The sequence below is a fragment of the Salmo salar genome, chromosome ssa22 (assembly GCF_905237065.1).
Source record: "Salmo salar chromosome ssa22, Ssal_v3.1, whole genome shotgun sequence".
Lineage (NCBI taxonomy): Eukaryota > Metazoa > Chordata > Actinopteri > Salmoniformes > Salmonidae > Salmo > Salmo salar.
The window spans coordinates 55187262-55200364 of record NC_059463.1 but is presented as its reverse complement, the minus strand read 5'-3'; the positions used below and the strand labels follow the sequence as shown (position 1 = coordinate 55200364).

The 13103-nt window shown below is 46.1% G+C and overlaps 1 protein-coding gene across 19 annotated transcripts in view; it reads right to left on the bottom strand.

The window, feature by feature from the left end:
• The window catches only part of dock3 (dedicator of cytokinesis 3), a 371769-nt gene that overhangs the window by 141403 nt on the left and 217263 nt on the right, over positions 1 to 13103 (bottom strand). The gene's annotated exons all lie outside the window — the stretch shown is intronic.

Genomic DNA, 13103 nt, shown 5'->3' with positions numbered 1-13103 from the left:
TCCACAAATAATAGGACTGCTTTATAGTGTAGCAGGAGATCCTCTAGTCAAGGCGATGTTTGATTAGCCAAGTAACTGGGCAGAACAGCAGCCATCTTGGGACCAAAGACAACGCATAGTATTTTATTACAGCTATTTAGCATCTTTGATTCTGATGCACAATGAGGGCTAAAATATAGCCAGCTAGCTAGCTCCTACTCTCTTCTCATCTATTTGTTGATTCCCTCCCTTCCTCCCTTCTTTCCTGATGAAGTGACTGCCTCACACCTTCACACCCACTCTATCCATCTATGGCCTGCTGCCATCCATCTGTCCATCTCCATCCATCTCTCCCTCTATCCATCCCTCCCTTCATCCATCCATCTCTCCCTCCATCCATCCCTTCATCCATGTCTCTCAGCATCCATCCCTGCCTCCCTCCACTCCAGTGGGCTAGACTATTTAATATAACTGACTGATTATTACACTGATGACACACACACACACACTCACTGACAGAAGACCAATGGACGGACAAGACAAACGGAGGAGGAGATGAGAACATCCTCTTTAATCTCAATGACCCTGACAACTAGAATAATGAGATAAGCCATGAAGGGCTTTAAATACCTGGGGTGAAAGGTAGCCTAGTGGTTAGAGCGTTGGGCCAGTAACTGAAATGGTTGCTAAATCAAATCCCCGAGCTGACAAGGTACAAATCTGTCGTTCTGCCCCTGAACAAGGCAGTTAACCCAGTGTTCCTAGGCCGTCATTGTAAATAATAATTTGTTCTTAACTGACTTGCCTGGTTAAATAAAAATATATATATAAATAAGTACTTAAAGACCCAGTGCAGAATTTGATTATGTTTTATATTTCCAAACTATGAAGTTGGAATAATACTGTGAAATTGTAAAAATGATAATGAAATGTTAATATCAGGGCTGTTGGAAAAGACTGCCTGACATTTCTGCCTGTTTTGGTGGGATGGAGTTTAGACCAGAGCTGTTGGAAAAGACTGCCTGACATTTCTACCTGTTTTGGTGGGATGGAGTTTAGACCAGGGCTGTTGGAAAAGACTGCCTGACATTTCTACCTGTTTTGGTGGGATGGAGTTTAGACCAGAGCTGTTGGAAAAGACTGCCTGACATTTCTACCTGTTTTGGTGGGATGGAGTTTAGACCAGGGCTGTTGGAAAAGACTGCCTGACATTTCTACCTGTTTTGGTGGGATGGAGTTTAGACCAGGGCAGTTGGAAAAGACTGCCTGACATTTCTACCTGTTTTGGTGGGATGGAGTTTAGACCAGGGCTGTTGGAAAAGACTGCCTGACATTTCTACCTGTTTTGGTGGGATGGAGTTTAGACCAGGGCTGTTGGAAAAGACTGCCTGACATTTCTACCTGTTTTGGTGGGATGGAGTTTAGACCAGGGCTGTTGGAAAAGACTGCCTGACATTTCTACCTGTTTTGGTGGGATGGAGTTTAGACCAGGGCTGTTGGAAAAGACTGCCTGACATTTCTGCCTGTTTTGGTGGGATGGAGTTTAGACCAGGGCTGTTGGAAAAGACTGCCTGACATTTCTACCTGTTTTGGTGGGATGGAGTTTAGACCAGGGCTGTTGGAAAAGACTGCCTGACATTTCTACCTGTTTTGGTGGGATGGAGTTTAGACCAGGGCTGTTGCGGTGACCGTATTACCTCCATGCCAGCGGTCACGAGTCATGAAGGCAGTCAAATTCCACGTACATAGATGACATTAAGCACATTAATCCGCTTTACAAGGGGTGGAGAGCCTAACTACGTACATAAGCAGTACTTGAGTTTAAATTTTGGGGAAGATATTTTCAAACTGAGCAGTCGGGGGAGAACGCCCTTTGTCAGGTAGGTGACTCTGACAGAGCTCTAGATTTCCTCTGTGGAGATGAGAGAACCTTCCAGAAGGACAACCATCTCTGCAGCACTCCACCAATCAGGCCTTTATGGTAGAGTGGCCAGACCAAAGCCACTCCTCAGTAAAAGGCACATGTCAGCCCGCTTGGAGTTTGGCAAAAGGAACCTAAAGATTCTCAGACCATAAAAACAAGATTCTCTGGTATGATGAAACCAATATTGAACCTGGCATCATGCTGTGGGGAGGTTTTTCAGCGGCAGGGACTCAGAGACTTGTTAGGGTAGGATAATGTAGGGAGCTGGAGAGAGCTTGGCAGAGGAACAGTTTGGTTTGAGGCAAAGATGGAGGGAGCAAAGTACAGTGATCCTTAATGAAAACCTGCTCTAGAGTGCTCAGGATCTCAGACAGGGCGACACTTCACCTTCCAACAGGACAACGACCCTAAGCACACAGCCAAGACAATGCAGAAATGGCTTCGGGACAAGTCTCTGAATGTCTTTGAGTGGCCCAGCCAGAGCCTGGACATGAACCTGATCGAACATCTCTAGAGAGACCTAAAAATGGCTGTGCAGCAACGCTCCCCATCCAACCTGAGCTTGAGAGGATCTGCAGAGAAAAATGGGAGAAACTCTCCAAATACAGGTGTGCCAAGCTTGTCTTACCCAAGGAGACTCAAGGCTGTAATTGCTGCCAAAGGTGCTTCAACAAAGTACTGAGTAAAGGGTCTGAATACTTATGTAAATGTGATATTTCCGTTTACATTTTTTTAAATAAATGAGCAAAAAATAATAAAAAACGTTTTGTTTTGTCATTATGGGGTAATGTGTGTAGATTGATGAGGGGGAAAAACTATTGAATCTATTTTAGAATATACGGCTGTAACGTAATAAAGTGTGGAAAAAGTCAAGGGTTCTGAATACTTTCCGAAAGCACTGTATATCTACAATACAAAATCCATGTGTGCTTGTATGTGCGTGTCTGTGCCTGTGTGTGTCTCTTCACAGTGCCAAATCTAACTCTACTGCTTGTACCAGTTACTTGATGTGGAATGGAGTTCTATGTAGTCATGGCTCTATGTAGTACTGTGCACCTCCCATAGTCTGTTCTGGACTTGGGGACTGTGAAGAGACCTTTGGTGGCATGTCTTGTGGGGTATGCATGGGTGTCTGAGCTGTGTGCTAGTCGTTTAAATGCATGTCAACACTTCTTACAAATACAAGTAGTGATGAAGTCAATCTCTCTTCTACTTTGATCCAAGCGAGATTTAAATGCATATTATTAATGTTATCTCTCTGTGTCCATTCAAGGGCCAGTTGTGCTGCCCTGTTCTGGGCCAATTGTAATTTTCTTAAGTCCCTCTTTGTGGCACCTGACCACATGACTTAGTCACCTCATCCTGCTCAATTTCCACATTATTCATTACAAGACTTAGTTGAGGTTTAGGGTTTAGTGAATGATTTGTCCCAAATACAATGCTTTTAGTTATTTTATTTTTAATATTTAGGACTAACTTATTTCTTGCAACCCATTCTAAAACTGACTGCAGCTCTTTGTTAAGTGTTGCAGTGATTTCACTTGGTGTGGTACTGTAGCTAACGTGGTAGCAGCTGATGAGGTGGTGTGGTACTGTACCTAACGTGGTAGCAGCTGATGAGGTGGTGTGGTATTGTAGCTAACGTGGTAGCAGCTGATGAGGTGGTGTGGTACTGTAGCTAACGAGGTAGAAGCTGATGAGGTGGTGTGGTACTGTAGCTAACGTGGTAGCAGCTGATGAGGTGGTGTGGCACTGTAGCTAATATGGTAGCAGCTGATGAGGTGGTGTGGTACTGTAGCTAACGTGGTAGCAACTGATGAGGTGGTGTGGTACTGTAGCTAACGTGGTAGCAGCTGATGAGGTGGTACTGTAGCTAACGTGGTAGCAGCTGATGAGGTGGTACTGTAGCTAACGTGGTAGCAGGTGATGAGGTGGTGTGGTACTGTAGCTAACGGGGTAGCAGATGATGAGGTAGTGTGGTACTGTAGCTAACGTGGTAGCAGCTGATGAGGTGGTGTGGTACTGTAGCAAACGTGGTAGCATTAATGAGGTGGTGTGGTACTGTAGCTAACGTGGTAGCAGCTGATGAGGTGGTGTGGTACTGTAGCTAACGTGGTAGCAGCTGATGAGGTGGTGTGGTACTGTAGCTAACGTGGTAGCAGCTGATGAGGTTGTGTGGTACTGTAGCTAACGTAGTAGCAGCTGATGAGGTGGTGTGGTACTGTAGCTAACGTGGTAGCGGCTAATGAGGTGGTGTGGTACTGTAGCTAACGTGGTAGCAGCTGATGAGGTGGTGTGGTACTGTAGCTAACGTGGTAGCAGATGATGAGGTGGTGTGGTACTGTAGCTAACGTGGTAGAAGCTAATGAGGTGGTGTGGTACTGTAGCTAACGTGGTAGCAGTTGATGAGGTGGTGTGGTACTGTAGTAACGTGGTAGCAGCTGATGAGCTGATGAGGTGGTACTGTAGCTAATGTGGTAGCAGCTGATGAGGTGGTGTGGTACTGTAGCTAACGTGGAAGCAGCTGATGAGGTGGTGTGGTACTGTAGCTAACGTGGTAACAGCTGATGAGGTGGTGTGGTACTGTAGCTAACGTGGTAGCAGCTGATGAGGTGGTGTGGTACTGTAGCTAACGTGGTAGAAGTTGATGAGGTGGTGTGGTACTGTAACTAACGTGGTAGCAGCTGATGAGGTGGTGTGGTACTGTAGCTAACGTGGTAGCAACTGATGAGGTGGTGTGGTACTGTAGCTAACGTGGTAGCAGATAATGAGGTGGTGTGGTACTGTAGCGAACGTGGTAGCAGCTGATGAGGTAGAAGATTATGATCGCTAATGTCAAAAGCTGCACTGTAATCTAACGAAATAGCTCCCGCAATATTTGTATTATCAATTTCTCTCAGACAATCATCAGCCATTTGTGTACGTGCCTTACATGTTGAATGCCCTTCAACAGTGTGCTGAAAATCTGTTGATCCTTTATTTACTATTAAATAGCATTGTATCTGGTCAAATGTCATTTTTTCCAAAAGTTTACCAAGGATTGGTAACAGGCTGATTGGTTGGCTATTTGAGCCAGTAAAGGGGGCTTTACTATTCTTGGGTAGCGGAATGACTTTTGCTTCCCTCCAGGCCTGAGGGCACACGCTCTCTAGTAGGCTTACAATGAAGAGATGGCAAATAGGAGTGGCAATAGGTCACTATTATCCTCAGTAATGTTCCATCCAAGTGGCTTGTCATTGTTGATAGACAACAATATTTTTTCACCTCTTTCACACTCACTTTACAGAATTCACAATTACAATGCTTGTCTTTCATAATTTAGTCAGTTATGCATGCATAAGTTTCCTTATCTTGCCAATGAAAAAAATCATTCAAGTAATTGGCAATATCAGTTGGTTTTGTGATGAATGAGCCATCTGATTCAATGAATGATGGAGCTGACTTTGCTTTTTTTCCCACAAAGTTTAATTTACTGTAAGGTTAAAGCTTTTTACTATCATTCTATTTATCATGTACCTTCATTTCATAAAACAGTTAGTTCATTGTTATTTTTGTTCAGTTTAGTCACATGATTTCTTAATTTACAGAATGTTTGACATTTGGCTGTGGAGCCAGACTTATTTGCCATTCCTTTTTTGCTTCATCAGTCTCAACCATTTTTCAATTCCTCATCAATCCACAGCGATTTAACAGTTTTTATATTCATTTTCTTAATGGGTACATGCGTATTAGTAACTGGAATAAGCAATTTCATAAATATGTCAAGTGCAGTGTCTGGCTGCTCCTCATTACACACCACAGATCAGCAAATATTATTTACATCTTCAACATAGGAATCACTACAGAACATATTGTATGACCTCTTATATACTATATACACAATTTCAATCGCACTCCACACCGCCCTTTCTCACCTGGACAAAAGGAACACCTATGTGAGAATGCTGTTCATTGACTACAGCTCAGCATTCAACACCATAGTGCTCACGAAGCTCATCACTAAGCTAAGGACTCTGGGACTAAATACCTCCCTCTGCAATTGGATCCTGGACTTCCTGACGGGCCGCCCCCAGGTAGTAAGAGTAGGCAACAATACGTCTGCCACGCTGATTCTGAACACTGGGGCCCATCAGGGATGTGGACTTAGCACCCTCCTGTATTCCCTGTTCACCCATGACTGCGTGGCCAAACACGGCTCTAATACCATCATTAAGTTTGCTGACGACACAACAGTGGTAGGCCTGATCACTGACAACGATGAGACGGCCTATAGGGAGGAGGTCAGAGAACTGTCAGTGTGGTGCCAGGACAACAACCTCTCCCTCAATGGGAGCAAGACTAAGGAGCTGATCGTGGACTACAGGAAAAGGCTGTCCGAACAGGCCGACATTAACATCGACGGGGCTGCAGTGGAGCGGATCGAGAGTTTCAAGTTCATTGGTGTCCACATCACCAATGAACTATCAAGGTCCAAACATACCACGACAGTCGTGAAGAGGGCATGACAAAACCTTTTCCCCCTCAGGAGACTGAAAAGATTTGGCATGGGCCCCCAGATCCTCAAAAGGTTCTACAGCTGCACCATCGAGAGCATCCTGACCGGTTGCATCACCGCCTGGTATAGCAACTGCTCGGCATCTGACCGTAAGGCGCTACAGAGGGTAGTGCGAACGGCCCAGCACATCACTGGGGCCAAGCTTCCTGCCATACAGGTTGTGTCAGAGGAAAGCCCATAAAAATTGTCAGAGACTCCAGTCACCCAAGTCATAGACTGTTTTCTCTGCTACCGCACGGCAAGCGGTACCGGAGCGCCAAGTCTAGGACCAAAAGCCTCCTCAACAGCTTCTACCCTCAAGCCATTAGACGGCTGAACAATTAATAAAAATGCATGTACAGATTACCTCAACTAGCCTGTACCCCCGCACACTGACTCGACACCGGTGCCCTCTGTATATAGCCTCATTATTGTTATTCTTATTGTGTTACTTTTTATTATTACTTTTTATTTTAGTCTACTTGGTAAATACTTTATTCGTCTTCTTGAACTGCATCGTTGGTTAAGGGTGTGTAAGTAAGCACTTCACGGTAAAGTCTACACTTTTCGGCGCATGTGGCAAATAAAGTTAGATTTTATTTTATATATTAGGCTCAGCCTTTGGAACTTTGTGTGAGCTACAGACAGTGCAGATCCATATGACTCTCTGTTAGGGTAGGATAGTGTAGGGAGGTAGAGAGGGCTTGGTAGAGGAACAGTTATATGACTCTCTGTTAGGGTAGGATAGTGTAGGGAGGTGGAGAGGGCTTGGCAGAGGAACAGTTATATGACTCTCTGTTAGGGTAGGATAGTGTAGGGAGGTGGAGAGGGCTTGGTAGAGGAAGAGTCATATGACTGTGTTAGGGTAGGATAGTGTAGGGAGGTAGAGAGGGCTTGGTAGAGGAACAGTCATATGGCTCTGTTAGGGTAGGATAGTGTAGGGAGGTAGAGAGGGCTTGGTAGAGGAACAGTTATATGACTCTCTGTTTGGGTAGGATAGTGTAGGGAGGTGGAGAGGGCTTGGCAGAGGAACAGTTATATGACTCTGTTAGGGTAGGATAGTGTAGGGAGGTGGAGGGCTTGGCAGAGGAACAGTTATATGACTCTCTGTTTGGGTAGGATAGTGTAGGGAGGTGGAGAGGGCTTGGCAGAGGAACAGTTATATGACTCTCTGTTAGGGTAGGATAGTGTAGGGAGGTGGAGAGGGCTTGGCAGAGGAACAGTTATATGACTCTCTGTTAGGGTAGGATAGTGTAGGGAGGTGGAGAGGGCTTGGCAGAGGAACAGTTATATGACTCTCTGTTAGGGTAGGATAGTGTAGGGAGGTGGAGGGCTTGGCAGAGGAACAGTTATATGACTCTCTGTTTGGGTAGGATAGTGTAGGGAGGTGGAGAGGGCTTGGCAGAGGAACAGTTATATGACTCTCTGTTAGGGTAGGATAGTGTAGGGAGGTGGAGAGGGCTTGGCAGAGGAACAGTTATATGACTCTCTGTTAGGGTAGGATAGTGTAGGGAGGTGGAGAGGGCTTGGCAGAGGAACAGTTATATGACTCTCTGTTAGGGTAGGATAGTGTAGGGAGGTGGAGAGGGCTTGGCAGAGGAACAGTTATATGACTCTCTGTTAGGGTAGGATAGTGTAGGGAGGTGGAGAGGGCTTGGCAGAGGAACAGTTATATGACTCTCTGTTAGGGTAGGATAGTGTAGGGAGGTGGAGAGGGCTTGGCAGAGGAACAGTTATATGACTCTCTGTTAGGGTAGGATAGTGTAGGGAGGTGGAGAGGGCTTGGCAGAGGAACAGTTATATGACTCTCTGTTAGGGTAGGATAGTGTAGGGAGGTGGAGAGGGCTTGGCAGAGGAACAGTCATATGTCTGTTTTATCTGTTGTTTTATATGTAATATGGGTGCTTTGGTATGTTTGGACCCCAGGAAGAGTAGCTGCTGCCTTGGCAACAGCTAATGGGGATCCATAATAAATACAAATTCAAATCCAGACACACACACAGGAGTCCCTACACACACACAGGAGTCCCTACACACACACAGGAGTGTCTACACACACACAGGAGTCCCCACACACACACAGGAGTCCCCACACACACAGGAGTCCCTACACACACACACAGGAGTCCCTACACACACACACACACACACACAGGAGTCCCTACACACACACACAGGAGTCCCTACACACACACACAGGAGTGTCTACACACACACAGGAGTGTCTACACACACACAGGAGTGTCTACACACACACACAGGAGTCCCTACACACACACAGGAGTCCCTACACACACAGGAGTCCCTACACACACACAGGAGTGTCTACACACACACAGGAGTGTCTACACACACACAGGAGTCCCTACACACACAGGAGTCCCTACACACACAGGAGTCCCTACACACACAGGAGTCCCTACACACACACAGGAGTCCCTACACACACACAGGAGTGTCTACACACATAGGAGTCCCTACACACACACAGGAGTCCCTACACACACAGGAGTCCCTACACACACAGGAGTCCCTACACACACAGGAGTCCCTACACACACACAGGAGTGTCTACACACACACAGGAGTCCCTACACACACAGGAGTCCCTACACACACACAGGAGTGTCTACACACACAGGAGTGTCTACACACAGGACGTGCTCTCTCATCACACCAGGGCAGTCAGCATTGGGATGTCAATAGGGAAGCCAACTCACTGTAGAGCACCAGTGATGAAACTACATATGGTTGGGTAAAGTCAGCTTTTTGTCATCCACACATAGCCCAAATACTTACATAACTCCAAACAAAAAGCTTCTACAACCTATAGCACCACAACTGACAACTGCAATCATATACAGCACCACAACTGGCCACTACAACCCTATAGCACCACAACTCACCACTACAACCCTACAGCAGCACAACTGACCACTACAACCACATACAGCACCACAACTGACCACTACAACCCTACAGCACTACAACATACCACTACAACCCTACAGCACCACAACTGACCACTACAACCCTACAGCACCACAACTGACCACTACAACACTACAGCACCACAACAACCCTACAGCACCACAACAGACAACTACAATCATATACAGCACCAACACTGACCACTACAACCACATACAGCACCACAACTGACCACTACAATCCTACAGCACCACAACAACCCTACAGCACCACAACAGACAACTACAATCACATACAGCACCAACACCAACCACCACATCCACATACAGCACCAACCACTACATCCACATACAGCACCAACACCAACCACTACATCCACATACAGCACCAACACCAACCACTACATCCACATACAGCACCAACACCAACCAATACATCCACATACAGCACCAACACCAACCACTACATCCACATACAGCACCAACCACTACATCCACATACAGCACCAACCACTACATCCACATACAACACCAACCACTACATCCACATACAACACCAACCACTACATCCACATACAACACCAACCACTACATCCACATACAACACCAACCACTACATCCACATACAGCACCAACCACTACATCCACATACAGCACCAACCACTACATCCACATACAGCACCAACCACTACATCCACATACAGCACCAACCACTACATCCACATACAGCACCAACCACTACATCCACATACAGCACCAACCACTACATCCACATACAGCACCAACCACTACATCCACATACAGCACCAACACCAACCACTACATCCACATACAGCACCAACCACTACATCCACATACAGCACCAACACCAACCACTACATCCACATACAGCACCAACCACTACATCCACATACAGCACCAACACCAACCACTACATCCACATACAGCACCAACCACTACATCCATATACAGCACCAACACCAACCACTACATCCACATACAGCACCAACCACTACATCCACATACAGCACCAACACCAACCACTACCTCCACATACAGCACCAACACCAACCACTACACCCACATACAGCACCAACCACTACATCCACATACAGCACCAACACCAACCACTACATCCACATACAGCACCAACCACTACATCCACATACAGCACCAACACCAACCACTACATCCACATACAGCACCAACCACTACATCCACATACAGCACCAACACCACCCACCACATCCACATACAGCACCAACCACTACATCCACATACAGCACCAACACCAACCACTACATCCACATACAGCACTACAACATACCACTACAACCCTACAGCACCACAACTGACCACTACAACCCTACAGCACCACAACTGACCACTACAACACTACAGCACCACAACAACCCTACAGCACCACAACAGACAACTACAATCATATACAGCACCAACACTGACCACTACAACCACATACAGCACCACAACTGACCACTACAATCCTACAGCACCACAACAACCCTACAGCACCACAACAGACAACTACAATCACATACAGCACCAACACCAACCACCACATCCACATACAGCACCAACCACTACATCCACATACAGCACCAACACCAACCACTACATCCACATACAGCACCAACACCAACCACTACATCCACATACAGCACCAACACCAACCAATACATCCACATACAGCACCAACACCAACCACTACATCCACATACAGCACCAACCACTACATCCACATACAGCACCAACCACTACATCCACATACAACACCAACCACTACATCCACATACAACACCAACCACTACATCCACATACAGCACCAACGACTACATCCACATACAGCACCAACCACTACATCCACATACAGCACCAACCACTACATCCACATACAGCACCAACCACTACATCCACATACAGCACCAACACCAACCACTACATCCACATACAGCACCAACCACTACATCCACATACAGCACCAACACCAACCACTACATCCACATACAGCACCAACCACTACATCCACATACAGCACCAACACCAACCACTACATCCACATACAGCACCAACCACTACATCCATATACAGCACCAACACCAACCACTACATCCACATACAGCACCAACCACTACATCCACATACAGCACCAACACCAACCACTACCTCCACATACAGCACCAACACCAACCACTACACCCACATACAGCACCAACCACTACATCCACATACAGCACCAACACCAACCACTACATCCACATACAGCACCAACCACTACATCCACATACAGCACCAACACCAACCACTACATCCACATACAGCACCAACCACTACATCCACATACAGCACCAACACCAACCACCACATCCACATACAGCACCAACCACTACATCCACATACAGCACCAACACCAACCACTACATCCACATACAGCACCAACCACTACATTCACATACAGCACCAACACCAACCACTACATCCACATACAGCACCAACCACTACATCCATATACAGCACCAACACCAACCAGTACATCCACATACAGCACCAACCACTACATCCACATACAGCACCAACCACTACATCCACATACAGCACCAACACCAACCACTACATCCACATACAGCAGCACAACTGACCACTTCAATTCTACAGCACAACACACCATCTGGCCTACGGATGACCATGGGTCAGATGAAAAAAATAATCCAGACATGTAAATCTCAGAGCAGTGTTGACCAGATAGAGACACAGACAGAGTAAGTTACTTACAGTCTGTGATGCTGGTGCTCCTGGTCTCCGGCTGAGTAAAAGAGTTAGCAGCTAGTCATCCTTACAGCCAAACGGCAGTAAACATTAGTGTGAAGCTTGAAGTCTGTCTGACGTGCACAGGGAAATGATAGGCTGTCAACATAGCTTGAGTACTCTTCCTGTGACTGCCGGGTCTCTCTTGCACTCTCTCTCTTTCTCTCTCTTCCTCTCCCTCTTCATCAGCCTCCCTACAGACACCCACTAGCCTACCCACCAGCTGACCATTATATTCGTATCCTAATGTACAGAGTAATGCCAGTCAGAGCAGTTAAACTATGTGATCCTAGAGGAAGAAGGTATATCTCATTAATCTCCAGGTCTTTCCTGCTGCTTCCAATTTAAACAACTCAAATTACCTCTCTCTCTCATGCACACAATTACCCACATACAATGCCTAACAATAATGTCATACATGAGCAGGTTGTCAGTGTATAATAACGTCTCCTAGCAGAAAGTTACTTACAGACTATGATGCTGGCTTTCTCTATCTCTCACACACACAATTGTATGTAGTTACCTAACTATTGCACCACTGGGTGAACCTCTCACCAGCCCACACACACACACACCCTCTCTTTGTTAGAAGTAGAATAGAGCACAGTGAAGATGCCAATAATTCTCTTAACTATAGGGTTCTGAACCAGCTCCTTAGACAGAGACACAGAGAGAGAGAGAAATAAAGAGAGAGAACTACATAGAGATGAACCTGGAGAAGAGTACCCTAAGCAAGCTGGTCCTGGGGCTTGCTTAGGGTACTCTAAGAGCCCTAGAATAGCAACACAATTAGACCCAACCAAATTATGAGAAAACTAAAAGATAATCACTTGACACATTGGAAAGAATTTACAAAAAAAACCGGAGCAAACTAGAATGCTATTTGGCCCTAAACAGAGAGTACACAGTGGCA